We start from the raw sequence: 24507 nt of genomic DNA, 5'->3' as shown, positions 1-24507 counted from the left end.
TATTTTCACATAATAAACTAATTTAAGATATTTAATCATTAAACAAGCTTCACACTTTAAAAATAACCCCAATGTATAATGAAATGTGATTTTAGCATAGTCTTACATTAATTTTTGGCAGTGTGTTATTTTTAATTTTTGTTTCTTTATTTTAAGTGAAATTAGCTATACTTTTATTTTCTTTTTTTTTTTCACGTGAGCACAGGGGACTTTATTGATGGTAACCAACAAGGTGGGGCTCCCTAGGCCCCTCCCTCTTCAGGGGGTCTGCATGGAAATTGTGAGGAAGGGAGATTCTCAGTGTGGTAGGGGACTGAGAGCAGCAGGGAACTCCCCAGCAGCTGAAGGCCTCTCTCTTCTTCTTGCACTCTCGCTGGGGCTGGTGGTCTGGGGGTCTTACTTCTTGGAGGCCATGTGGGTTATGAGGTTCACCACCCTGTTGCTGTAGCCAAATTCATTGTCATATCAGGAAATGAGCTTGACAAAGTGGTCATTGAGGGCAATGCCAGCCCCAGAATCAAAGGTGGAAGAGTGAGTGTTGCTCTTAAAGTCAGGAGAGATGACTTGGTGCTCAGTGTAGCCCAGGATGCCCTTGAGGGAGCCCTCTGATGCCTGCTTCATCACCTACTTGATGTTACCATATTTGGCAGGTTTTTCCAGATGGCAGGTCAGGTCCACGACTGATATATTGGCAGTGGGGATGTGGAAGGCCATGCCACTAAACTTCCCGTTCAGGTCAGGGATGACCTTGCCTACACCTTTGGTAGAGCCAGTAGATGCAGGGATGATGTTCTGGTGAGCCCACAACCGTCATGCCACAGTTTCCCAGAGGGGCCATCTACAGTCTTCTTGATGGCAGTGATGGCAAGGACTGCAGACATGAGTCCTTCCATGATACCAAAGTTATCATGGATGACCTTGGCCAGAGGCGCTAAGCAGTTGGTGGTACAGGATGCATTGCTGATGACCTTGAGGCTGTTATCCTACTTCTTATGGTTCATGACCACAACGAACATGGGGGCATCAGCAGAGGGGGCAGAGATGATGACCCTTTTGGCTCTCCCCTTCAGGTGAGCCCCAGCCTTCTCCATGGTGGTGAAGAAACTAGTGGACTCCACTATGTACTCAGTACGGCATCACCCCGTTTGATTTTGGTGGGATCTCGATCCTGGAAGATGATGATGGCATTTCCATTGATGACAAACTTCCCATTCTTGATGCTACCATGGGATTTGCCATGGGGAGAATCATACTGGAACATGTAGACCATGTGGTAGAGGTCAATGAGGGAGTCAATAATGGTGGCAATATTTACTTTACCAGAGTTAAAAGCAGTTCTGGTGACCAGATGCCCAATACGGCCACATCCATTGACTCAGGCCTTTACTTCCACCATGGTGTCTCAGGGATGCCAATGGCGCTGCACAAGAAGATGCAGCTGTCTATCGAACTGGAGGAGAAGAGAGCCTATTATTTTCATGTTGAACTATTTTATGTTAATTTTATTAAGTTATGTTAGTATAAAATGTTAATTTTTAAAAATGCATATTTTTCTAGGCTTTGGAATGCTTAAGTATAATAAAAGTTATTTGGTTCTTTGACTTTTGAAAGAAAACACACTGTTTTTGGAGGCAGTACTCTGATGCAATTTTCAAGGTCCTCTGCATTTATGAGGGTGTTCAAGTATTTTAATTTATAGGCCAGTTTTGTTCCTTTATATTTAACATAAAATCATCTATTTTTTCTAGGTTTTTAAATATTTTTCTAGGCTTGAAGTTGATTACCTCATATTTTAAATATCTTGTAAAAATTCTTGTCTATCTCCTCTTTTTCAATAGTTTTTCATTTAAAAACACTTTTCTTATTTCCAATATTATCTCTTTACAGTTTTCTTTTTGACTTGACTACACTTACTAGGTATATGTGGATAATACTAGTATCTTCTAAGTAAATCTTAAATTTTTCTTTATAAAAAATAGTTAAGCTTCCATTTTTCTTTTTTTTTTTTTTTTTTTTTTTTTGAGACGGAGTCTCGCTCTGCCGCCCAGGCTGGAGTGCAGTGGCCGGGTCTCAGCTCACTGCAAGCTCCGCCTCCTGGGTTTACGCCATTCTCCTGCCTCAGCCTCCCAAGCAGCTGGGACTACAGGCGCCCGCCATGTCGCCCGGCTAGTTTTTTGTATTTTTTAGTAGAGACGGGGTTTCACAGTGTTAGCCAGGATGGTCTCGATCTCCTGACCTCGTGATCCGCCCGTCTCGGCCTCCCAAAGTGCTGGGATTACAGGCTTGAGCCACCGCGCCCGGCCAAGCTTCCATTTTTCTTATTTGATTACTTTCTAATAGCTAGAGTTTTAATTCCTACTTTTTGCTTTTTTGTTTTCTTTGGCACTATTTCTCTGATATCTTGAGTCACTCACTCCAGTAATTTTTTTTTTTTTACATGCATAACTGTGAATATTCAAGGTACACCACATTTTGTACTAAGTACAATATTGGCTGAACACCATAAAATAAAGTATAGTGTTTTTGTTGTAATTGTTTTCTAAATGGACTATAATTGAAATTTAATTTCCTTTTAAACCTAATATTTCAGGAAATGTTCTGTATTATCCATTTTTAAAAATTTTAAGATGTTAATTTTTAGTGTTATAGACTGGCGGTCGTAGAATATGACCTCTATAATTTCTACTTTTAAAATTTGTTTAGAATTTCTTTGTGCTCTGCAAAGTAATACAATTTTGTAAGTGTTCTGCAGACACTGGGAATTAAAGAATATCCTCAGCTTATAGATTATGAATTTGAGTATATGGCTATAAAATCAAGAATATAAATCATGTTTATACTTTGGTATAAATTAGTAGGCTTAAATATGTTTGTATTCATGACAGAAAATTTGGCAGTACACTTAAATAAATAAGAGACTAGAATCACTATGCAACAAATCAGCCTTAATAACTACAACTTCACCATCATATTTGAGCATATATCCCATATTTATACAAAAATTGATTTTAATTGATAAGATTTATTGAATGCATATTGTGTGTTGGCACAAAATGATGATCTTTACCTGCATATAATCCATGTATAACACGCTTATTAGCTCTGTCTTAAATATAAAAAAATGAGGCATAAAGCTTAAACATGGTGTTCTGTTAGTCTTAAAATAGTATAATGGTAATATTATTTGTAATTTTCTGCTAAAATGGAGAGTTACTTATATAAGAGATAACTTGGGAAAAATAAGTCACGTTATAAATTTTACAGAGCTGAGAAGTGTGATTTCATTCATTTACTTTTGATACAACATTTATTGAGTGTTTATTATGAACCAGCCGTTGTATTAGGTCTTATAGAAATAAAATTAATTTAAAAGCATTCCTACTATCACTGACAATACAGAACACATAATAAAAGAGAAATTGTTGCTCTTATTTACTAAATTTGTTGAGAAAGAAAATTGCAATTGAGAAGGTAGAAGTACAACAACATAATCAATTCCCTCCCCCTGCTCCACTCCTTTGTAAAAAGTTAAACAAAGTTCAGCTCTCTATCTTTCTGTCTTTCTCTCTCACATACATACACATTCACCTTCTTGACTGCTTTTCAAGTAACTGTGTAATGGGTTATGTGAAAACTGAAACACATTTAATAAAAAATAGCAAATGTCAGTAGCTTCACACAGCTAAAGGTCAATTAATGATATGCATCTCCTGGCTTGCCCTCTCATAACACCTTGCTATCAGGTGGTACAAAGTAACAATGTTCTATAAAATGTTTATTAGTGGTTCGCACTCATTCATAAACCACTTTTTGTAACTTTGGTGAATTACCTGCTCTCTATTCAGAGACCTCAGAGAGCTGTACCCCAATGTTGATGCTATGATTTTCTGAGGGCAGAATCAGCCAAAATGGACCAGGTAAGTCTTTCACAAAATGAGATGCACTGGACCAGGTAGCAATGTAGAGGACAAGATAATTTTATTAGATAATTTAAGTACTTCTCTGATGCTCCTGGTCTTGTCGAAATTTTATACTTTGAGGTAAAGGTGGTGGTACCTGTACAGTCTCTATGGGTAATCAAAGCTTTTGAACATCTCTCACTTTGCTAAAGAAATTATTTTTATCATTTGTGTAAGAATAACAAAACAAAGAACAGGAAAATGAAACTCCTCTGGTATAGACAACAACAATGTTTGAAATGTTCAATATAACAATGCTTGGGCTGTGGATTTCAAAGGGTCTTCAAATAATGAGTACCCCTAGGATATGGATTAAAGTTGCCTTCTATACAAAATATCATGCTTATAATGGCATGTGTTAAAGAAAATTATTGTATAAATGGGCTAACTGGAAGGAAAATAGGCCAATTAATTTCAAGACACTCTCTGCTTTTAGTTGGCTTCAATAGTTGTCCAAACAGTGTGATAGAAAAATGGGAAAAAATTTTCAGTGGTTCAAGTGATTGTATCATCTCTTTCAGTAAGAGAAACAGAGGAAATAACAAGCTTCTCTTCCTTCTTGATTAACAACAATTTGTCAGATAGACTGATATTTTTAGTAAGCCAATTAGAAAAAAATGTTGAAACTCTAAGCTGTTCATGTTGAAATTTATACAATAGAAATACAAAATTAGAGATGAAAGTGAATGGCAGAAAAACAGCAACAACTCATCTGTACCGTCAAGTAAATCCAACAGAAACATGTATCAACTCAACTTTCCTTTGGCTTTCGTCTTCCAAAATGTCCATGAACACTCCACAGCCATTCTTGAAGCAGGGAAAGATGGTAGCAAGACATTCAAAGTGCAAAGGGAGAATGGTTTTACATTATCATGGCTAAATATTTTGTTATTGTTGTTCACTTTTTAGTTTTGAAATCTTATAAATGCATATAATCATGTAATCACATTGACATGGGCCTTCCCGGGGCCTTGGGAGGGGATGATGTAACTGATGGGTCCAAAATCTAAGGTTTATACTTTCATGGCAAATCTTTCTAGGTCTGAATTTGAAAAGTGTTCATAATGGTCTCTAGCTATTAGTTTTACTGTCTGTAGTCTGTGATAAAAAACTTTACTGCTGGTTGTTTAAATATTTTTATTGTACATAGAAAAATATCTTTATGATAAAGAATTATTTGCTTATAGGTATCCTTTTTACACACGCACACATACACATATGAATATATTCAAGAGTGAAATTTCTTAAATTCATAGAGTATGAAGTAAGCATTTTTTTCTTCTTAGTATCCACATTAGGCATTATGCAGTGTATATCCAAAGAGGATGAAATAGATATTGATGGAATAGCTTAATAGACAAAGTACCTAGAAAGAAATTTTCTAAAGAAATTTCTGTAACATCCATTACAAGTTGCCATTTATAGCTGGTTTTTAATAGATATTCTACTTTTATTGAAGTCATTGGTTAAATTTGCCCAATGTGCATACTGTTTACTCAGAGAAGTATTTTCAGAATTGTTTTTGTAATTTTCTGAATAATGCTAGCTCCCTTTTTAAAATGACTTGAAAATGCTCTTATTTGAGTTATTCCCCCTTTCCTCCTTGTATATGCTAAGTATAGTTAAAAGCAATGGTTTCTATACTTTAAATAATTGTTTTACAATATTTTAAACATTTTCACTTATGAAGTTGAATTAAACATACAAGACAATTTCTTACAGCTTAGGTTGGGATGCTGATGCTTCTCAGGAGTGAAGAATTTTAGTTTGGGTTTCTCATTCCCTATTTTGTTTGGACTCAGCAGTGTAGTGGGTGAGATCTATTTAAAACAATTTTGGGAGTGTAATAGATTCGATTACTGATGCCAATACCTTACTCTTTCATGCTTCCATACTTTTCCCTACAGTTCATCATAGCTTGCCTCATGACTTTTTGTCTGAGCATGTGTATTAGTTTCCTGGGGCTGCAGTAACAAAATGCCATAAGCTGGGTGACTTAAATGATAGATATTTATGTTCTTACAATTCTGGTGTCTGCAATTCTGAAATCAAAGTGGTGGCAAGATTGGTTCCTTCTGAGAGCTGTGAAGGAGAAACAGTTCCATCCTTCTCTTCCACCTTAACCAATTGAACCACAGCTATCTTGGAGATATGTGAGCAGAAACAAATGTTGCTTTCAGGTACTTAGTTTGAATATGGTTTGTGATTTGGCAATTTTTAGCAATACTTAACTGATATAGTTAGTATTTAAATTGTTTCCCTACTAAGTTTATTAGCTGTCATGATAGCAAAAAAATTTATGCATCTTATTTCAGTATGATGAATGCTACTTTTCTATTGTACTATATATTTAAAGACATTTTAATAAATAAAATTTGTAAAAATTAAAAGCAATAACAAAAAATATGGAGGAATACCTTGTTCAATTTTACTTATCTAAAACCTTTTTAAAGAGAAAGGAGATATGCTTATGATTTACAGAGTTCACAAATATTTTTATTTTGTTATAATCCTCTCACTTGCACTCGAATTATAAATCTGTTCATCCTAAACAAAAGAGTAAATACCTAGATAGTAGATATTTTGTTAGCTAATCTACCCAACTCATTTCTACTTGGCAGAATCTAGAATTCTGAAGAGTAGAGGAATGTAGAATATTTAAGAAGTTAAAACATGCTGTGGTAGGCTAGTTTATCTTTCAGGGATACAGATCTTTGAAGAGATATGTGTAAAGCTAGCATTCAGATGGAATGGTTTTTCATCCGTAGACCAATCTTGTCCTCTTGAATCATCCTAGCTAGAATATTTGTGGATGTTTTTTACATGAATCTGTGGAAGAGAAAACATGAGTATTTACTATAAGTTAGGATAAGGTGTTAAACACAACTGCAATGGGTACTCACTCTGCTGAAAGGAAACAACCATAAAGTGATGCATTTTTATCCAAGGATTTGCTCCTCTCCATAGAGATGACTAGAGATAATATCAGTTCCAAATTCATGAAATCACAGATTAAGTTCAACATGCAAATGAGTATAAATGCAAATTATATTTATATTATTACCTATGAAAATTTTTATCTATTATTATCAGTTTCTGGTTTGAATAATAAAAACATAGATAAACCAAAACCCATATTGTTTTTCGTGTGTGTGTTTCAGTAGGGTTTCACATGAGCAAGTTCAACTAGCCCTTATAAATCTGCTTTATGAATTTTGCTTTATGAATCTGGCTGCTCAAATTTGGGTGCATATGTATTTAGCACCCTAAGATGTTAAGTCTTCTTGTTGAATTGAACCCTTTACCATTATGTTATACCCATCTTTGTTCTTTTTCATTGTTGTTGGTTTAATGTCTGTTTTATCTGAAATAAAATTAGAACCCCCTGCTCATTTTTCTTTTTTGTTTGCTTGACAGATATTTCTTCCTCCCTTTACTCTGAGCCTAAGGATGTCCTAAGGATAGGTCTCTTGAAGATAACATGCTATTGAGTGTTGCTTCTTCATCAAACTTGGTACTCTGTGTCTTTGAAGTGGGGCCTTCAGCCCATTTACATTCAAGGTAAGTCTTGATAAGTGAGGATTTCTTCCTATCATTATGTTGTTAGCTGATTGTATTGTAGACTTGATTGTATATAGTTGTTTTATAGTTTCAGTGTGCTATGTATTTAGGTGTGTTTTTGTGTTGACAGGTAATGATCTTTTGTTTCCATGTTTACTACTCCCTTAAGGACCTCTTTTAAGGTAAGTCTGGTGTTAATGAATTCCCTTAGCCTTTTCTTCTTTGGAAAGAATTTTATTTCTCCATTACTAATAAGCTTAGTTTGGCTGGATGTGAAATTCTTGGTTGAAATTTCTTTTATGAGGATGGTGAATATCGGCCCCCAATCTCTTCCGACTTGCAAGGTTTCTGCTGAGAAATCTGCTGTTAGTCTGATAGTCTTCCCTGTATATATGACCTCCCCCTTCTCTCTAGCTGCCTTTAAGACGTTTTCTTTTGTGTCGACTTTGAAGAACCCGTTGAATATGTGTCTTGAGGACGGTCAATCTCATGACTATGTGTCTTGAGGTATAGTATCTTGCAGGGGTTCTCTGAATTTCCTGAATTGGTATGTTGACTTCTCTAGTGAGGTCAACCTCTAAGAGGTCGGGGAAATCTTCATGGACAATATCTTTACATATGATGTTTTCCAAATTGTTTTCTGTCTCTCCATCTTACTCAGGAATGCCATTTAGTTTTATGTTTAGTCTGTTTATATAATTTCCTATTTCTTGCAGGTTTTGTTCATTTCTTAAAAATCTTTTTTTTCCGCCTGTGTTGATTTGAAGGAGCAGTCTTCAAGCTCTGAGTTTTATTCTTCAGCTTGATTGATTCTATTATTAATATTTCCAATTGCATTCTAAAATATGTGTAGTGAATTTTTCATTTTCAGAAGTTCAGTTTGGTTCTTTCTTAAAATGATTATATTATCTTTTAACTCTTGAACCACTTTACTTTTTTCCTTGAATTTGACTGCAACCTTCTGCATGTCAAGCTTCCTTGCAATCTAGATTCTGAATTCTATGTCTGTCGCTTCAGCCATTTCAGTTTGGCTAAGGACCTTTTCTGGAGAGCTTCAGGTTCATTTAGAAGAAATGGGGCACTCTGGCTTTTAGAGTTGCCAGAGTTCTTGAATTGGTTCTTTCTCATCTGTGTGGGCTGGTGTTTCTTTCTTTCTTTTTTTTTTTTTTATACTTTAAGTTCTAAGGTACATGTGCACAACGTGCGGGTTTGCTACATATGTATACTTGTGACATGTTGGTGTGCTGCAACCGTCAACTTATCAGCACCCATCAACTTGTCATTTACATCAGGTATAACTCCCAATGCAATCCCTCCCCCATTCCCCCTCCCCATAATAGGCCCCAGTGTGTGATGTTCCCCTTCCAGAGTCCAAGTGATCTCATTGTTCAATTCCCACCTATAAGTGAGAACATGTGGTGTTTGGTTTTCTGTTCTTGCGATAGCTTGCTGAGAATGATGGTTTCTAGCTGCATCCATTTCCCTACAGAGGACACGAACTCATCCTTTTTTATGGCTGCATAGTATTCCATGGTGTATATGTGCCACATTTTCTTAATCCAGTCTGTCACTGATGGACATTTGGGTTGATTCCAAGTCTTTGCTATTGTGAATAGTGCCACAATAAACATACATGTGCATGTGTCTTTATAGCAGCATGATTTATAATCCTTTGGTTATATACCCAGTAATGGGATGGCTGAGTCTTATGGTATTTCTAGTTCTAGATCCTTGAGGAATCGCCATACTGTTTTCCACAATGGTTGAACCAGTTTACAATCCCACCAACAGTGTAAAAGTGTTCCTATTTCTCTACATCCTCTCCAGCACCTGTTGTTTCCTGACTTTTTAATGATTACCATTCTAACTGGTGTGAGACAATATCTCATTGTGGTTTTGATTTGTATTTCTCTGATGGCCAGTGATGATGAGCATTTTTTTCATGTGCCTGTTGGCTGTATGCATTTCTTCTTTTGAGAAATGTCTATTTCTAAGCAAAAGTTTACAAAACATTAAGAGAACATTTTTCTTTTTCCTTGGACCCTCATTGGCTTATAGAAATATCCAGCTGTTAGAAGCGATCATTCTCAGTAAACTAACAGAGGAACAGAAAATCAAACCCCGCATGTTTTCACTTATAAGTGGGAGTTGAAGAATGAGAACACATGGACACAGGGAGGGGAACGTCACACACTGGAACCTATCAGGGGCTCGGGGCCAACGGGAGGGAGAGCATTAGGACAAATACCTAATGTATATAGGGATAAAACCTAGATGATGGGTTGATACATGCAGCAAACGACCATGGCACATATATACATATGCAACAAACCTGCACATTCTGCACATGTATCCCAGAACTTAATAAAATAAAATAAAAATGGAAAAGGAAAAAAAAATTCAGCTGTTAAGGACCAATGGAGTCATGCTTTCTTTCAAATGCATCATACACAAATGCATCATACACTGTTTTCTTTCATTGAATAAAAAGTTATATACACAAACACAAAAAAAGGAGTAAAAACAACCACCTCATAATGGTTATATCAATTTACATTCCTGCCATCAGTGCACGTGAGTTTATTGTGAATATAGTTAATAATATTGTGTTGTTTACTTGAAATTTGTTAAGGGATTAGATGTTTAGTGTTACCACACACACACACACTCACACACACACCCCACAGTTGTAACTATGTATACTTATAGATTTGCTCATTAATTTGTTTTTAGTAATTATTCACAATATGTTTGTATACTAAAACATTGCATAGTACATCTTGAATATATACAATTTTTATATATCAGTTATACCTCAATAAAGCTAGAAAAAATTAAATAAAATGAAATACAAGTCAAAATAAATAAATAACTAAAAACGTATCCCATCTTCAAAGTTAAAAATGAATTCTAAATGAAAAAACAAAACAAAGTAACACAGAAAACAGCCACCTACCTTGCAGTGGATGTCCTGATGGAGTGCCTTTTTTTTTTCCTTTAATAAATCCCTACTTCAGTTAGGTTCATTTCAAACATTAGAGATGTTTCAGTAACACAGACCTTCACAAGAGAATAGTAAGAGGTTTCTTACTTTTCTGAAAATGTGGTCACTCTTTCTTTTTAAAATTTAATGTCTGATAAAACACCATCAACTACTGGTCATTATCTGTTTATCTGAGCCAGCTTCTTTTGTCAATGTGTTTGCTTTTCATTTTCTGGAGTTATTCTCACGATTTTCTCCTATTTTAACCTTGGAGGTGAAGAGACAACCTCCAAGGAACAACAACAGGAACTGTTCTTTTTATAACTATTTTTATTTCTTTGTTTCCATTTGCTTCTCCTTAGTGTGAGGAGCTTTGAAAGGCATAGGAAATCTCTATGTATATCCTAAATGTCAGTAGAGAGATCTTACATCTTCTCTTAATGAGTCAGGGGACATTTAAACACTTCACTCTTATCCAACTTAGCCCCAGACTACACGGGAAAAGGGCAGTCACAAAATCATCAAAACCTAAGGCTGTGAAACCTATATTTTCATGACTATATTTAAGAAATAAGTAGAATTAAGGAAAAAAGATGGTGGGTAACAGCCATGACACAGACAATTTATTTTATGAGAAATGCCCGTACTGAATATGCTTTATTTAAAAGATTAATCATATGTATAAATATACCAGAACAGAAAAGAAATGCTTGATTTTCTCCATTTGTCAGATACACTGATTTTTTTTGTACATTAGAGCAAATTAAAAGTACAAGTGCTTAATGAAGGCATTTTACAAAACAAAGTTAGATGCACATGGCAGTAAGTTAAGTTCCAATCTCATAGAAGCTGATTTTTTAAAACAAATCCTTTGGGCTACATTTTAATATATAGGCTCTCAGCCTGGCAAGATCACTTCAAAATTTGATACAAATCAGCACATTCAGAAAATTAGGAAGTAAATAACTTGGTTTTAAATAGTTCAAGACATTATTTCATATCTTAAGCAAAAAATAAAAATAAAACAGCTGAGCTTAAAATTTGGCAGGCACTCAGTCTTTAATCTAGAATATTTACTATATTTAAAACATAAATTAAATTTCTTGCATCTGGATACATTATAAGGAACTGGATGGAATCCTAATGTAACTTCTCTGGGAACAAATGAATTTCCCAACCAACTAAATCAGCCAAAATGATTTTTTTATAGATTTATCTTTGTTAATAAGGCAAAACAAGTACTTTCCAAGTGTAGTGTATGATTTGTTGCTACACAATTTTTTCCTACAACTTCTTACTCTTGCCCACACAGCACATGTGCAAGCATTGAAGGACCTACAGGAAAAGCTTTCTCTTTATCTTATAAATGACTGACTGGTATATGCACAGAGATAAATCTCAGCATCTGCCCTAGAACTTAGGACACCAACATATCTCTCTGACAGAAACTTTTAACTTATTTACAAAGATAGATGAGAAAGTGAAGCAGGTATAGCAGAATAGAAAGTTCAAGGCCCTTGTTATACTAACTCATTGAAACAAAGCAATATCTTCTCTATATCTCTTTACTTTTGGAAGGGAATTTGCTGTTTTTTAAATTGACTTTTTTGGTGCATGTAATTATCCAATCAATACCCTTAGAAAGCCAAGAAATATAAAAATATCAATAATACCATTTTCATGCTATATTAGTCAATTTTTATGCTGTTGATAAAGACATACCCAAGTCTGGATAATCTGTAAGGAAAAAAGGTTTAATGGACTCACAGTTCCACGTGGCTCGGGGCCCCTTACAATCATGGCAGAAGGTGAAAGGGATGTCTTCCATGGTGGCAGAGAAGAAAGAATGAGAGTCAAGGGAAAGAGGAAACCCCTTATTAAATCATCAGATCTCATGAGACTTATTCACTACAATGAGAACAGTATGGGAAATATGTCTCCTATGATTCAATTATTTCCCACCGGGTCCCTCCCACAACATGTAGGAATTGTGGGAGCTACAATTCAAGATAATATTTGAGTGGGAACACAGCCAAATCATATCATATCCATTAGATGCATAAATAAAAATAAAATATTGTAAAAATAAAGATTCTGATAAATGGCTACTTTTAAGCAGAGATTGTGAAAATATACACAGTAGTCTTACTGTATGGTAATTTAATAAATAAAACATGCTAGAATTTTATGTAGTATTTGCATATATGATTCCATATATACTGTATCTTAGTAAAATAATTGTGAACATGTACAACCATAGAACTGCTGTGATATCCATTGGGGGAGATGTGTGGTGTGTGTGTGTGTGGAAAATTATATATATGTATATATAGTATGTATTTGCATATAATGGGTAATTATATTTATCTATATATAAAATGGGGAAATTATAAACAACCTAAAAGCACAAACACATGGAATTGATTAAAAAAATCACAAAACATAAATAACGAACTTTAAAACATGAAAGATAGCAGTTTCTCAAACTTCTTAGTTGCTGTATTCCCCCCACCCTATGAAATTGCCTGTACTGCTCAATTCTCTACCTAAGGATGCCACCCGTTTTTCCCTACCACAAAGGACATCCCATGAAGCACTTCCATGGAACCCAGGGGCATGCTGAAACTCTATTGGTGAATCGCTGTTATAGAACACTATTTAGTAAGTCTATATCTACTCAAACTATGTGACTTTAACAAATGAAACACAAGTTACAAACAACAAAAACATGTACAGACAGTTCCCAACTTATGAAAGCTTGACTGGCTCTTTTTTGACTTTATGATGATTATGCAAAAGTGATATGTATGTCTGAATACACATGAAAGTATTCAATGAATTACAAAATATATAGAATATTTTATTATTAAATAAGATTTGTGTTATACGACTTTGCTCAGATATAGGCTAATGTAAATGTTCTGGGCACATTTAAGGTAGGCTAAGCTAAGTTATGATGTTGGTAGGTCAGGTGTATTAAATACATTTTTGGTTTTGGATATTTTATACTTACAATGGGTTTATCCAGATATAACCTCATCATAAGTTGGGAACCATCTGTGTATATGTATATCTTTAGAAAAAAGACTGAATACTTATGCTAAAACAATTAATAGGAATTATTTCTTAGAGGTGACTCTTCTTTTGCGAGCTTTGCAAGTTTTGGCATTCAATTTTTTCTCAACTGTCACCTTCTTCGTAGGCCTTCCTAGATTATCCTATTTATTGTTTTATTTATTTATTATTGTTTCTTTTTCAACTTTTAGTTTATAATAAGGGTACCTATGCAAATTCATTACAAAGGTACATTACGTGATACTGAGTTTTGGGGTATGACCAAATCTGTCATCCAAGAAATGAGCATAGAACCCAACAGGTAGCTTTGCAGCCCTTGGTCCGTCCCCTCCCACTTGCCCCCTCTAGTGGTCTTCAGTGTCAATTGTGCCCATCTTTTTGTCCATGTGTACCCAGTGTTTAGTTCCCACTTATAAGCGACAACATGCCATATATGGTTTTCAGTTTCTGCTAATTTCACTTAAGATAATGGCCTCCAGCTGTATATAAGTTACTGCAGATGACATGATTTCACTCTCTTTTATGGCAGTATAGTATTCCATGGTGTATATGTACCATCTTTTTTTGTCTAACCCGCCATTAATGGGCACCTGGGTTGACTCCATGTTTAACATACAAGTGCATGTATCTTTTTGGTAGAATTATTTATTTGGGGTATATAATCAGTAATGGGATTGCTGAGTTGAAGGGCAGTACAATCCTTAGTTCTTTGCAATATCTCCAAACTGCTCTCCACAGTAGCAGTATTAATTTCATTCCCACCAACAGTGTATAAGTGTACCCTTTTCTCTGCAGCCTTACTGATATCTTGTGACTTTTTAATAGTAGCCATTCTGACTAGTGTGAGATGATACCTTATTATAGTTTTGATTTGCATTTCTCCGATGATTAGTGATGATGGAGCATAGAGCATGTTTTCATGTTTGTTGGCTACTTGTATGTCTTCTTTTGAGAAGTGTCTGTTCATATCTTTTGATCAGTTTTAATGGGATAATATGATTTTCTTTGTTGAATTAAGTTCTTTGTAGATTCTGGATACTAGACTTCTGTTAAATGTATACTTTGCAATTTTTTTTTCCATTCTGTAGATTATCTGTTCACTGTTTATAGTTTCTTTTGCTGTACAGAAGCTCTTTAATCTAATTAGGTCCTACTTACCAATTTTGGGGGTTTTTGTGCAGTTCAGGTAAGCCTATTTAAAACTGCACCCACAGCCAATATTTCTGATCTATTTAATCAGCTCTATTTTCTTATTTTCCCCATAACACCTAGTATATTTTATCTTACCATATGATTTACTTACTGATCTTTTTAATATGTGTTGTTTTTCTCCACCATAGTAGAATGTAAACCCCATAAAGGAAGCAAAATATTTTGATCACTGGTGTATTTTGTGTGCCCAGCAGTGCCTGATACTTAGTAAGACATTAAATAATTAGTTAACAAAAGTTAATTCGTTCTTTATGAATATTCTTTAATATATTAATTTTATTTAAAATAACTTTTTTCTTTGAATTATCTTTGTTTGGAATTCATAGAAAGTCCCTGGTTCTAGGAAATGCAAGGAAACTTGGTTACTTTTGAAGCCATGACTTAAGGGATAACATCTAAACATCATTGTAGCATCACAGAATTGCTGCAGAGTTATTTATTTAGTTTATATAAAATAAATATACAACTTACTTTAACTATAATTTGGCTTTAGGATGAAAATCATTATGAATCTTTTCCTAATTGTTCAGAAATAATGTAATAGAATAGTGTAACTGTATGAGGAATAAAATGCTAGGCCATTAATCTCAGGATCGTTATTAGGTAATAAGAAGAATTCTTCAGTGATGATGAGAAAGAAAACATGTTAAAAGTCAGATATAGAGAAAATTATTATTTTTCATAGAGTGTCCATATGTCTAAATTCTCACATTACAGCCCTAAAGACATCAATTTGTTAGAATAGCATTTGCATTTATTCTAAGTTAATCATTATTTTAAGTAGACTGTGTGTTGAAAACTAACCATTTCAAATTGGGACAAAGGACAAGAGACTGTTACATCTACCTAAACAATAAGGAAATATTCAATAAGCATTTTTAAACCCATCAGAGCTATAGATAAAAATAAAGTCAAAATGAACAAAATTCCAAAGTAGTACAATCCTTATTAGGTGAGAAAACGAATGGCCTTCTATTTCCCTAGGGAGGCATGGTGGAAAGAGAAATAAATCTGGCAGAGATATTGTAAGAGTAAGGGGGGAAATGCAAAAACTTTTATTTTGTTAAATTTTTAGTATGATACATTTTCAAACTTAAAGAAAACCTGCAATAATAGTACAAAGAACTTCTGTCTCTCCTTAGATTGATCTTTTGTTTATATTTTGCTTCATTTGCTTTATCATCTGCTCTCTTTCCTCCTGATCTATCAATCTATTTACATGTGTATTTTTTCCTGAAATATTTTAGAGTAAGTTAGAGGCATTTACCTGAAATAATTCAGTGTGAATTTCTTAGAAATATGAACATTTCATTAAATAACCACAGTCTAGTCAACAAAATTAGTATAATTATCAAAATCAAAATAGCCATTCTATAGTTAACCTTGATAAAATTATACTACCTAACCCACAGTACATATTCAGATTTTTGTCAGTTTTTCTAATAATGTTCTTTGTAGTATTTTTCTTCCCTAGTCCGTGCTATGCATTGCCTTTAATTTTCATATCCCTTTATTTTTCTTTACCCCAGAATAGTTTCTCTGTCTTTTTGTGTGTGTGTTCCTTAATATTGACATTTTTTAAGAGTAAGGCCATGTGTTTGTTTTGCATAATATTTCTTTATTTGCTTTTGCTGATATTTCCTCATGATTAGACCGAAGTTAAGCAATTTGCTAGAATACATCACATCAGAAGGCACATGATATCACCTTGATTTAATAGTGGTTATGTCAGTATTGACCAATTAGTTACGAGCCATGTTTCTGAGAGCCTGTAGACAAGAATGACAGATTTTCTTCTGATGAAATCCAGAAGCAGAGACCAAAGTCTTTCTTTTCCACATTTGTTTTCCCTGGCTTTTCATCAAGAACACAACAGTACACAGGAAATCAAGACAGGGCTGGAAAGCAGATAAATCTCTCCAGAATCTAGTGATGCTTCTATTGTAGCCCTTTGGAAGGCAGGGGGACCTAAAATTGACTTTAAATAATTTGAAATAAGTAGTGAATTGGCATTAGCTAAAGGTACAGCATAGCACACAACAAGTTCTACTCTGGATGAATTTGTAGAAGTAAGGCCTTCACATTTAATACCTTATAAAAAGGGATTATTATTTACTAAAAATAAATATTATCTACCAGCATCTGTTCAGTTCTTTCCAGCATAGAATACCAAAAATCTGGGATATGCAAAGAAACAAAAAATGGAACTCCCAGTAAAGTAAAACATTGAGCATCGAGATTTAAAATAACTGTTGGGATTAGTTACTGTATACATGAGGAAAAGATGGACTAAATGTGGAAAAGATAGAGAATTTCATCAGAGAAACTAAAATCCTAAAAAAGAACCAAATGAAAACTTTAGTACTGAATCACATAATATCTAAAGTAATAAATAGATTAGATGGATATATCAACAGGCTAGATAAAGAAGAAAAAAATGAAAGATTAATAAAATTTATCTAATCTAAACACGGAGAAAAATATTAAACTCAGCAGAACTTCAGAGACCTATGGTAAAATATTAAATATTCTAATGTACATATATTTAGAATTCTTGAAGGATATTTTTTATGTATATTTTACCAACTTTATCAATTTTGTAAAATTATACAAAAGAACTCACTCACTATCATGAGAACAACATGAGGGAAACTACCCCCGTAATTCAATCCCCTCCCACAAAGTCTTTCCTTCAACATCTGGGGATTACAATTCAAGATGAGATTTGGGTGGGGACACAAAGCCTAACCATATGATTCTGCCCCTGGCCCCTCCAAAATCTCATGTATTTTCGCATTTCAAAACCAGTCGTGCCTTCCCAGCAGTCCCCCAAAGTCTTAACTAACTTCGCATTACTCAAAAGTCCACAGTCCAATGTCTCATCTGAGACAAGGCAAGTCACTTCCGTCTATGAGCTTGTAAAATAAAAAGCAAGACAGTATTAAAAAATCAAGTTAGTGACTTCCGAGATAGAATGGGGGTACAGGCATTGGGTAAATATTTCCATTCCAAATAAGATAAATTGGCCAAAACAAAGGGCTACAGGTCCCATGAAAGCCTGAAATCCAGTGGGGACAGTCATTACATCTTAAAGCTGATAAATAATCTCTTTTGACCCTATGTCTCATTTCCAGTTCCATTTCATTCTTGCACACTGATGCAAGAGGTGAGCTCCCCACGGTCTTGCGCAGCTCCACCCCTGTGGCATTGCAGGGTACAGCTCCCCTCCTGGCTGCTTCCATGGGCTAGCATTGAGTGTCTGTGGCTTTTCCAGGTGCATGATGCAAGCTGTCAGCGTGTGGATCTGCCATTCTGGGGTCTGAAGGACAGTGACTGTCTTCTCATAGCTCCATTAGGCAGTGTCCCCATGGAGACTCTTTGTGGGGGCTCCGAACCCACATTTCCCTTCCCCCTAAAACTCAATTATTTTCCGTGTACCTGCAGGCAACCCAGAACCACATGTAAGCTGACAAGGTTTGGGGCTTGGACCTTCTGAAGCAACAGTTTGAGCTGTACCTTGGCCCCGTCTAACCACTGCTGGAACTGGAGCAGCTGAGACGCAGGGCATTACATCCCAAGGCTGAACGGTATAGAGGGGTCCTGGACCCAGCCCGTACAACCATTTTTCCATTCTAGCCCTCTGAGCATGTGATGAGAAGGGCTGCTATCAAGATCTCTGACATGCCCTAGACACATTTTCCCTGTTGTTGTCTTGAAAAGTGACATTATGCTCCTCATTACTTATGCAAATGTTTGCAGTATGCTTTAATTTCTCCCCAGAAAATGGGTTTTTCTTTTCTACCACATCATCAGGCTGCACATTTTTCAAAATTTTATGCTCTACTTTCCTTTTAAATGTAAGTTCCAATTTCAGATCATCTCTCAAGTTCAAAGTTCCACAGATCTCTAGGGCAGGGACAAAATTCCAGTAGTCTCTTTGCTAAAGCAGAGCAAGACTGACCTTTGCTCCAGTTCACAAGGCATTCCTCATATCCATCTGCAACTACCTCAGCCTGGACTTCATTAGCCCTATTACTATCAGCATTTTGGTCACAACCACTCAACAAGTCTCTAGGAAGTTCCAAACCTTCTCATATCTTCCTGTCTTCTTTTGCGCCCTCCAAACTGTTCCAACCTCTGCCTATTACTCAGATCCAAAGTTGCTTCCATATTTTTACATTTCTTTATAGCAATACCTCACTCTTGGTACCAATTTCCTGTATTATTAGGTTGTTGCAATAGTAATTGCAGTTTTTTTTGCCGTACTTTTAATTACTTTGCCATTACTTTTAATGACAAAAACTGCAATTACTTTTGCACCAACATAATAGTTTGATTTCACACTGCTGTAAAGAATTCCCTGAGACTGGGTAATTTATAAACCAAAAAAAAAAAAAAGGAACGAAAGAAAGAAAGAAAAAGAAAAAAGCTTTAATTGACTCACAGTTCTGCAGGTCTGGGAGGCCTCAGGAAACTTACAATCATGGCAGAAATCACCTCTTCACAGAGGCGGGAGAGAGAAGAGAGCAAGAAGAAACTACCAAACACTTACAAAACCATCAGATCTCATGAGAACTACTCACTATTAGGAGAAACAGCACGGGGTAAACCACCCCTATGATCCAATCACCACCCATCAGGTCCCTTCCTCAACATCTGGGGATTACAATTCAAGATGAGATTTGGGTGGGGACACAAAGCCTAACTATATCAAACACTACGTAATTCAGTGGTCTACAAAAATGTCATAAACCACAAATATTTGGACTAGCAATAGACAAAATATGTAGTTTATTTTATATGGTCGCATCAACTGCAAATCATTCTTAATAAGAAGTCAAATATATTGGTTTTCTAAAATGAAGCATTGAATTAAAATAAAATGTACAAAAGGATGTTCTATTTTCCTAAGTCATGAAATTATAAATCAGATTTTTTTAAACTTAAACTTCAGAAATGAGATTGTAAAGTGATTGTCCATAGCATACACTACAGAAGATTTCATAAGAAGGGAAACATTTGGTAAAGAGAAAAATAAATCATACTTAACAGCAGTCAGTGATGATGGGAAATATTGCTGCAGAAATTGCTTATGATGAATAATGGATAATGATCCACAGGCCATACTGACAAATCATTGCTAAAAGCATAGAAGAAAGAAAAGTTCAATGTGTGGCAGTTAGCTTTACCTTAAAGCTTTATATACATATAAACATTTGGAGAGATCTCTGGAATGTAAACAATGGGGACAAAGGGAAATAGCATTCAAAACCCAAGATGGAAATCTCTACTACAACTGAAGGTTTGATGCAACCCTCATATCCCTATTCCTCTGAATAGTGACACCTTCCTAGAATCGTCTTTGATTACAATTAATGTGCTGATTATATGTGTCTCATTATCTAAGGCAATCTATCACTGTGGTAGCTAAAGTACTTACCTGTCAAAAATTTCTGTCTGAATTTTAGTGTTCAAATTATATCCTCTATATAATACTTGAATTCCCATTCATCTAAGATTATTTTAAAATAAAAGTGGCAGATATTTCCCCTATTTTCACAATTAAAGTAAGCATAGATTCTAATTGAAGTCATGGATGGCAATAGCTATCTTAATACTTTAAATCAAATGATTATTAAGTATTAATTTGGAACACAAATATAATAGTGAAAAGACTTCACATCAAAGTGAAAGAGAACTTCTAATTAGCTACTGTGTTACTCTCAAATCTTTGCCATAACTGAGTCAGAATATGTTTCTGAAACTACGAATTCCTTAGTATCCTATAGTAAGAAGATTAGTATATTATTGGGAACAATGTAATCAATAGGGCTATTTGAACTTCTCTTTTTTTAACTTTTATTTTAGATTCAGTGGTACTGCTGCAAGTTTATTATATTGGTAAATTGCATGTCATGGAGATTTGTTGTACAGACTATTTTGTCACCCAGGTAATTAGCATAGTATCCCATGGATAGCTTATAGATCATCACCCTCCTCCCACCCTCCACACTCAAGTAGGCTCAAGTGTCTGTTGCTCTATTCCTTGTGTCCATATATACTCAATATTTAGCTCCCACTTATAAGTGAGAACATACCATATTTGATTTTCTCTTCTTGTGTTAGTGTGCTTAGGATAATGGCCTCCAGTTTCGTCCACATGGCTGCAAAGGACATAATCTCATTCTTTTCAATAGATACTTAGTAGTCCACAGTGTACATTTAGCGCATTTTTTCCTTCAGTCTACCATGAATGGGCATTAAGGCTAATTTCATGTATTTGCTATTATGAATGGTACTGCCTTGAACATACACGTGCATGTGTTTTTACAGTAGAAAGATTTATATTCCTCTGAGTATATACTCAATAATGAGTTGCTAGGTGGCAGCGTAATTCTGGTTATTTGAGAAATCTCCAAACTGCTTTCCACAGTGAGGGAAATAATTTACATAACCACCAGAAGTACATAAGCATTCCCTTTACTCCACAAACTGGCCAACAACTGTTATATTTTGACTTTTTAATAACAGCTATTCCAGCTGGTATGAGATAGTATTTCACTGGGATTTTGATTTCCATTTCTCTAATGAGCACTGATGTTGAGCATTTTTTCATATACGTGTTGGCTGTATATATGTCTTCTTTTGAAAAATGTCTGTTCATGTCCTTTGTCCACTTTGTAATGGAGTTGTTTGTTTTTTGCTTGTAAATTTGTTCAACTTCCTTAGAGATTCTGGACATCAGACCTTTGTTGGAAGCACAGTTTGCAAATATTTTCTCCCATTCTGAAAGTTGTCTGTTTACTCCGAAGATAGATTGTTTTGTGAAGTAGAATGTCTTTACTTTAGTTGGGTCCCATTTGTCAATTTTTGTTTTAGTTGCAACAGCTCTTGGCGTGTTTGTCATGAAATCTTTGTGCAGTCTTATGTCCAGGATAGTAATTCTTAGGTTATCTTCCAGGGTTTTTATATTTTTAGGTTTTACATTTAAGTCTTTAATCCATCTTGAATTGATTTTCATATGGGGTGAAAGGAAGGGTTTTAGTTTCAATCTTCTGCATATGGCTAGCCAGTTATCCCAGGATCGTTTATTTTCCCCATTGCTTGTTTATGTCAATTTTGCCAAAGATCAAATGGCTGTAGGTGTGCAGCATTACTTCTCTTCTCTCTTTTCTGATCTATTGGTCTATGTGTCTGTTTTTGTACTGGTACCATGTTGTTTTGGTTACTATAACCTTGTAGTATAGTTTGAAGTCAGGTAATGTGATGCCTCCAAGTTTATTCTTTTTGCTTAGGATTGCCTTGGCTATGTGGGCTCCTTTTAGTTTCACACAAATTTTAAAATAGTTTTTTTCTAATTCTGTGAAGAATGTCACTTGTAGTTTGATAGGTATAACATCGAATCTGTAAATTGCTTTGGACAATATGGCCATTTTAACAATATTGATCTTCCAATCCATGAGCATGGCATGTTTTCTCATTTGCTTGTGTCATCTTTGATTTCTTTTAGCAGTGTTTTGTAATTCTTATTGTAGAGATCTTTCACTTCCCAGGTTAACTGTATTCCTAGGTGTTTCATATTTTTGGCTATTGTGAATGGGATTTTGTTTGTGATTTTGCTCTCAGCTTAGATGTTGTTGGTGTATAGGAATGCTACTGATTTTTTTACATGGAATTTGTATACTGAAATTTTGCTAAAGTTGTTTATGAGATCGAAGAGTTTCTGGACAGAGATTTTTGACTTTTTGAGTTATAGAATTATCTCACTCATAAGTGGGAATTGAACAATGAGAACACATGGACACAGAGCGGGGAACATCATACACAGGGGCCTGTCTGGGTTTGGGGGGCTAGGGGAGGGATAGCATTAGGAGAAAAACCTAATGTAGATGACGGGTTGATGAGTGCAGCAAACCACCATGTATACCTATGTAACAAACATGTACATTCTGCACAAGTACCCCAGAACTTAAAGTAATATAAAAAAAAGAATTATATCATCTACAAAAATGAATAGTTTGACTTTGTATTTGACAGTTTTTTATTTTTATTTCTGTGGCATCAGTGATAATATCCCTTTTATCATTTCTAACTGTGTTTATTTGGATCTTCTCTCTTTCGTCTTTATTAGTCTAGCTAGCAGTCTACCTATCTTATTGAGTTTTTTAATAAGCCAGTTGCTAGGTTTGTTGATGTTTTGTATGTTTTTCTATCTTTGATCACTTTTTGATATTTTGTATGTTTTTTGTTTCTCAATTTCCTTCTGTTTAGCTCTCATTTTAGTAATTTCTTACCTTCTGCTAGCTTTGGGATTGGTTTGCTTTTCTTTCTCTAGTTTCTCTTGTTGTAATGTTAGGTTGTTAATGTAAAATCTTTCCAACTTTTTGGTGTAGGCATTTAGTGCTGTAAACTTCCCACTTAACACTGATTTAGCTGTGTCCCAGAGATTCTGGTGTGTTGTGTCTCTGTTCTCATTAGTTTCAAAAATTTCTAGATTTATGCCTTAATGTAATTATTTATCCAGATGTTATTCAGGAGCAGGTTGTTTCATATCCATATAATTTTATGGTTTTGAGCAATTTTCTTAGCATTCATTTGTGTTTTTACTGCACTGTGGTCTGACAGAGTGGTTGGTGTGATTTCAGTTTTTTTTTTTTTTTAATTTGATGAGGATCATTTTATGCCTGATCGTGTGATCAATTTTAGAGTATGTGTCATGTGCACATGCAAAGAATATGTACTCTGATTTTTTTGGGTGTAGAGTTCTGTAGATGTGTATTACATCCATTTGTTCAACTCTTGGGTTCAGGTCCCAAATATCTGCTTTTTTTCTGTCTTGATAATCTGTATAATTCTCTCAGTGGTGGGTTGAATTCTATCGTTATTATTCCGTGCTTATCTAAGTCTTATCATAAGTCTCTAAGGACTTCATGAATCTGGGTACTCCTGTGTTGAGTGTATATATACTTAGGATAGTTAGGTCTTCTTGTTGAATTGAGCCTTTTACCATTATAGAATGTCCTTCTTTGTTTTGATCTTTGTTGTTTTAAAGTCTATTTTGTATAAAATTAATGCCAAATTCTGCTTTTCATTGTTTTCTGCTTACTTGGTAAATTCTTCTCCGCCTCCTTACTTTGAGTCTATGGGTGTCATTGCATGTGACGTGGGTTTCTTGAAGATAGCATACAATTGGTTATTGCTTCTTTATCCAGATTGCTACTCTGTGCCTTTTAATTATGGCATTTACCTCGTTTATATTCAAGGTTAATATTGATATGTGCAGATTTGATCCTGTCATTGTGTTGTTAGCTGTTTATTATTCTGACTTGCTTGTGTGGGCGCTTTATAGTGTCTCCGTTCTATGTATGTAAGCGTGTTTTTGTACTAGCCAGCAACAGTTGTTCCTTTCCATATATCGCACTCTCTTCAGGATTTTTTATAAAGTAGGTCTGGTGGTAAAAAGTTCCTTTAGCATTTGCTTTTCTGAAAACAATTTTCTTTCACCTGTGTTTATGAAGCTTAGTTTGGCTGGATATGAAATTTTTGGATGGAAATTCTTTTCTTTTATAATGCTGAATGCAAACCCCCTATCTCTTCTGGCTTCTGGGTTTCTACTGGAAGATTTGCTATCAGCCTGATATACTTCCCTTTGTAGGTGACCTGCCTCTCCTCTCTAACTGCCTTAACATTTTTTTCCTTCATTTTGACATTGGAGAC

At 35.0% G+C, this 24507-nt stretch overlaps 1 pseudogene; it reads right to left on the bottom strand.

The window, feature by feature from the left end:
- Positions 1–237: 237 nt before the first annotated feature.
- LOC117072818 lies at positions 238–1396 on the bottom strand (annotated as a pseudogene).
- Positions 1397–24507: the final 23111 nt, after the last annotated feature.

Source organism: Trachypithecus francoisi, unplaced genomic scaffold (assembly GCF_009764315.1).
Source record: "Trachypithecus francoisi isolate TF-2019V2 unplaced genomic scaffold, Tfra_2.0 Lachesis_group4, whole genome shotgun sequence".
In the NCBI taxonomy this organism is placed as follows: Eukaryota; Metazoa; Chordata; class Mammalia; order Primates; family Cercopithecidae; genus Trachypithecus; species Trachypithecus francoisi.
The sequence above is the reverse complement of the archived record's forward strand: the minus strand, read 5'-3'. Positions and strand labels throughout refer to the sequence as shown.